Raw genomic sequence first — 6,210 nt, forward strand, 5'->3', positions numbered from 1 at the left:
CTTCTTTAGTTCACCTAACACACATTTTCAGTTCCGCTTGCCCATGTCAGCTTAAAATGAACATGTCTGTTAAACATAGGTAATTGCTAGGCTTTAATGTGCCAACAAAATATCATTCTGAGGTACGCTGTAGTGTGCGTACCAAGATTGTGACCGCTTGGGGTTCTCTAATGCGCACATATCTTTTGGTTCACGTCTGTTTTTTTATATTTAGTCCCCTTCTAAATGCAGTCATTGTGGTCGAAGATCCATCCCGCGCTATCAAGAATAAGACCGCGACACCATCCGTGCAATGCTATCACAGTGGTTTGCTTGATCAACGTCCACTTACATCCATACCGCAGACAGGTCGTATGTATGCCGCCAGAAAAAAAAAAGTGATGCCGCAGCCTCTACTTATTAGTTTCTTTTTACTACAGAAGTTCACAATGTAGTATCGTCGCCGCACGGGCATATAAGCCATAGCACAAAATCCCAACTAAGGAATGATCACGAGATAGTTGCCATAACTGCAAAACATTGCCTCTTTGATGCCACATGCATAGACTATTTATTTATTCCTAACAGTTTCGGTCGGCGGACGAGCCTTCTTCGGAAGATTCAAATGATAGGATACAAGTTCCCGTAGCCGAGGGCCACCCTCACTGTTTGGGGGCCCCTAAAACAAAAAGAAAAGGTAAAATAAAGAAGAAAAAAACGAGACAAATGGGCTAACGAGGCAAGCGACAGACAAGAAGAAGAAGATGAAAGGAGCGACGAAGAGCCGCCGAAAGCGGGTGGGTAATGGTAACTAAAGGTAGATTAGACGCGCCGCCAGAGGATGATACTAAGGAAAAGGGAAAAAGCGAAACATATATCGTTTCTCACGCAGAACATACGCCGGCATCTTTTTGCATGCAGTGGTGTGTGATGCCTAAGGCACTTATACACGAACATGCAGATTGTAAGTAATAACCAATAAAACCAGGTTCAATGCCCGGTAGTGCGGAATACGACAAGTACTTTTATTTGAAATATATAAGACCCAAGAAGCGTCGTTGAAACCTCTGTACGGGACAGAAAGAGGGTAATGTTGTGCACTTGCTGTAGCAGTGCCCTTCAGAAGAAGCTAATTAATCTTACAGACAGAGAAAGTTTATTTATTCTCGCCGGTTCTACAGAACGAGGTTTTTTTGTGTTTGTCCTGCGCCTCACACAGGGCCGTAGAGGAGCGTAATCCTGCAACTGTTGGAAAAATAGAAGTAGAAAGTTAGAACACGTCAACACTTGTTAGCGCGATGTATGTATAGTTGCCTAAAACTATTTTATTCTCTTGTACTTGAGCGACGGGAACATTTTGCTTATTTTTCAAATGACGCAATTGGGCAAGACCACAAGGTTTCTGCACCCAAGGTGGTCGTAGGCGCACCACACACACTGGCTCTACGAAGTGTACCTTTATCACCAGCTAAAAAGCGAACACTCAGACAGCATAACAGCTGATAAACACTTATATGTAATAATTCATCTCTTGCGCCTTTCATTCGATGACGTCATGAAAGCGCGTGTGGTAGTGCTGGACCTTACTATATTCTTTCTCTAAAATAAACGGAGTCAGGCAGTGCGTCGCAAACGGGGGGTTCCCCGTGACGCACGCCTGATTCTGTTCTACTGTGGCTGCGACGGCAGCTTTTTCGGTACAACAGATGCATTCCCTACTTGGTGCCAATAAGGCGTATTAATTTCAGTGCACTTGAAACCAATTAACCGCGAAATGTATTTCACCGACGCGATCTCACGTGGGCATGCATAAGTACCACTTAGTTTTCAGCCTTCTTCTTGCGTCCGCACTTCGTTCCGATGACGAGTGCTGCGATAGTTCAGCAGCTGCGGTTTCCCTGCTTGCTTCATATGAATAAGGGTACACGCCAAAAAATTTCGGCATGATGTCTTGATCAGAGGTTTCCTCGAAATAGGGCGTGCTGGTTTCGGACATCACGCTACCCTCGCTGTCACACACAACAAAAACGTAGCGCATAGGGAAGGGAGGCTCAAGTTTGCGCAGCGCCTTTCGCACCCCTAGTGGAGAAAGGGCAAAGCTCCGGTCACTCGAACAGGCCAGGCTTACTTGGCTTTCCCATTGCGCGCACGCAAAACGTGTTCCTTGGGGTTTTTATCTCACATTTCGCACGTTATGGGCGCCGCTCCTTCGTCATCCTGAAAGCAGGCACGCAGTCCTGAGTCATTCTGAGCTGCTACAAAAAGTTTAAAAATGAACCCGAGCCGAAAACTGCTGTAAGGTTTTTTCCGTTTCTAAAGCAAGCAGTTCGAGGGGCAAAGGCGTCCAGGGTGGATTATGGAAGTTCATCGATACTTGCTCGGCCTTGTTACTTAGAGGTATAATTTGTTATGCGCACTAATACCGACTATAACGGAGAGAAACGGGATGGCTGGACTCAAGTGAAAAGAAGGTGCGTTTTTAAACTGAAGCTACAGCAAATAGAAAAACTGCTGCACATTTCGAATCGGGCACCGCCTTTCCGAGACAATTATTTGTAATGCGAAACGGGCTGAGCTTGCTAGCTTAATACACCACTGTTAAAATACCGTACCGTAAGCCTTGCTAGTGTTTTATTCAGCTGATGGTTGTAGACTGATCGTCGCTGCTCAGTGTCAACAGATTTATGCTGCGTCTTTGCGCCAAGTGTTCATATTGCCTCGTGCTGCAAAAGGTCTTCAACTTGGAAGAACTGAGCCGGCGGGGAGACGCACCGAAAACTGTCAAGATGGCTGCTTCAATAATGAACAACAACTAGCCAGAGCACGCGCTGCCCCAGAGCATCGTCTTCCATTCTAGCGGGCAGTCATGGCTTGCGCTCGCCGTAACTAGTGGCCAAGTTGCAATATGTAAATGTCTTTCAAGCAACAGCCACCGATAAGTCGGCAGGTTGAGTTCTTTAGATGCTAGGATCAAGGCCGTCAGTTCAATTCCCTCATACCCGAGCTGCATTTCCGTGGAAGCACAACGTAGTAACATTGTGGTTAGATTTAGGTGCAAGGATGGCAGGGAGGGCGTGTTGGTTTTGCATATTTCAAGCGCAAGGCGAGATGACACTCAATTTAAACAGAAGTGTCGCTCAGTGTGTGTGCACCTTTATCGATTGTTGTCGTCACGCCTTACAATCGAAATTGATTTACGTACACGTCAAAAAACCTCAGGGGGCCGGTAATGATGTAGAGTCTCACACCACGGGATGCCTCCCGATGATATCATAGTTTTTGCACGTAAAATATTGCATACTTGCATGCGCCCTAGCTGCGGACGATATGCTGCTGCCACAATGAAAACGCGTAGAAAAAAGAACCAAGGCAGCAATAAAATGTTCGATGGTTTCGCCAAATTAGACGCGGTTATCAGGTGCCAATCTCGGTGAAACTAAAGACATGCTCGATGCTAGTGGGCATTGCATATTTGACGAAGATCAAACGTTAGCACCCTCGTCCACTTTTGTTAATTATTAGGGTTTTGCAGATATGGCCGTGAAAAGGCATAATGTTATAGAAGACAAAACATACGACTCACGTACTGTTAAAAATGTAAGAATGAAGCTTGTATTTAATTAGGAAATCTAGGTTACAATATCATTCCCACGACCACTCAATACCGCACATCGCACAAGGCACAACCACTCAAGTCGCTCGCAATTCGCAGACTCCTCTTCGCTCGCTGTTTTCGCTCTGCCTGTGGCTATTCCCGCGATTTTCTGCTCTGCTATCTCGACCACAGGTCCGAGCACACATACGCGAACGGTGACACGAACACGCACACACAACACAAACACGCATGTGCACTAATGGTTCAACGAAGTCCATGGGTGCGGTCCTACGCTTCGCCATTCAGAGAAGCAGTGTCGGACGTCCTGCTGGCTACGAATGCGCAAAGTGTCGCGTTTCCCCCTTTTTGCATTCGAACTCGCAAAGTGAAATAAAGGCTGCCGCCGTTGTCCTGACCTGGCACTCGCAGTGCTGGGAGGCTCACCGATCCCAGCTGCCCTTAAACAAGAAGGAAGGTTCCTTCAAGAGGCCAACGGGCAATCGCACGACACAACACACGCATAAAAAAGAAATAAAAAAAACTTTGAAGATGTGAAGCAGCCGCGTACACAAGCAAGCTTTCAAAGCAACCAAGTCGACATTGGAATCAGTGAACACGCTGCGTGATCAGGTGTGGATATTAATCCGAAATGAAACATGCACAGCAGGTAACATGCATTGTCGAAGTGTAAAAAAATTTTTTTTGTGCGCATCATTATGCTTTCAAAGGCGCTGTAACAAATCGAAGGTGGTATTGAACTCACGATACGACACGGTTAGGACCTGAGGTAAACTTCGACGAAAGTGAAACTATTACGAAACTAAGCATTGCGTATTGCAATCGTGTCAGGGGCCCACAAAGCAAATGTAAGTTCAGCCCCTTCACACTGAACACTTAATAAATCTGAAGCGACGCGACAAGCTCTGCATCCGAACAATCGAAATCCGAACGCTATATACAAACGCACGCGAAACCGTACAAGTGGTTTGCGGACAGCTCCGAGAAGACACAACTGATGCAGCAAACGCACGTTTCACCGGTAACATACATAAAGAATATGCGACGTCATCTCACTTTTATTGTAATAGGAAGGTGGCTGTTTACCATCAACTTGCAAATAGCACTCGCTCAGAGACATCGTGTTCGACTTGCTTGGTCCCACAAAGGTTGTCCATGAGTCGAGAGACTGGCACCGTGAAAACGTGCCAGTATCTTTTTAAACCTACGGAGCAAGTCACAGGTCGAGGTGAAGCTGCACGCGGAGGGTGACCATAAAACAGCGCATGAAGAGTGTGGGAACGTGGTGAGATTATGCAAGCAGAAGGCGCGAATGGGGCACCAAGCGACCGGCTTTTGCTAGAAGAGTTGCGAAACGGGCTCGGCGCAGCGCCACCTGGCCGAGGTTGGGAGGCCTATTCGTGCGCGAGTGACATTTTTCGTCAGTCACTGTAGGAATTAACGAAAAAAACAAGCGTTTTTTGTGTTCCAATTTTTATAATAAACGGTTTTCTACTGAATGGCACACAGCCTAACAATTGTTTTTTTCCTACTCCGCCTCACAGCGCAAATGCCCCCCCCAAAATTTGCTAGAACTTCATTTACTGTTACAGCATTTTTTCTAGGCCTTTTCAGCCTTCGCATCGGCGCTTGCAATTCTATACAAAAATAGGCTCTCCTGATACTTCATTTATTGAAGTGAAATATCAATAAAAGGCAGACACAACTAAAGAGGGGTTATGTGAAGTCTAGTGTTTTTTCTAGTGCAAAACACTTGCAAAGAGCCCTGTGATGGTAACTTTATTTATTTATTTATTTATTTATTTATTTATTTATTTATTCAAAAATACCCTACTTTGCCCAAAGGCGTGTAAGCAGGGGGGTTACCGCTTTGAAAAAAAAACAAGTCTTCGTTATGACAGCACACTTGGTCACAAGACAATTGATTTCACTCTTGTACAGTATGAACAAAAAAGAATTAGCATAAAGGTTCGTTCCAGTCCGGTATTCTTGAATCTTAAGGTCATGATCAGACCTTCTAGACAGATAGCGAGGTGGTTTAAGGTAAGTGTCTTTATTGATGCCAGTCTTCCTGTGGTATATCTGAAATAACAATTTCAAACGCAATTTTCTTCTGCGAGAGGAGAGCGCTTCTCATCCCAGCTCATTTTTCATTTCAGTACAGCTGTCACCTCGCTTATACCGACTGAGAGCGAACCTTGCCGCTCTGTTTTGTATTTTCTCGATCAGATCAATCAAGGACTTTGGGCGCGGGTCCCACACACAACATGCACATTTTAAAATCGGGTGGACAAATGAAATATACGCAGTACCTTTTAGGACAGCAGGGGAGGATTTCAGATTTCTTTGAATGAAATTTTGAACTGAAAAATGAACTGTTCATTAAAAAGCTATAGGCCATTTTCATAAATGCAGACGTTTTTGATAACTTGGTTTAAAGCTATAATTGTAACTTTTATTGACAAAATGCGGCATGCATAATAGGACACGTACGTTGAGGATTGCGAATTTCTTCTCTGCATAATGAACGCCCTTTTATCTTCAAAACCCAATGACAAGCAAATTAAAAACATGCTTGGTAAGATGGCTAAGAGACTCAGCTATACTAGCTGCACCAG

Source organism: Rhipicephalus microplus, chromosome 6, assembly GCF_043290135.1.
Source record: "Rhipicephalus microplus isolate Deutch F79 chromosome 6, USDA_Rmic, whole genome shotgun sequence".
Lineage (NCBI taxonomy): Eukaryota > Metazoa > Arthropoda > Arachnida > Ixodida > Ixodidae > Rhipicephalus > Rhipicephalus microplus.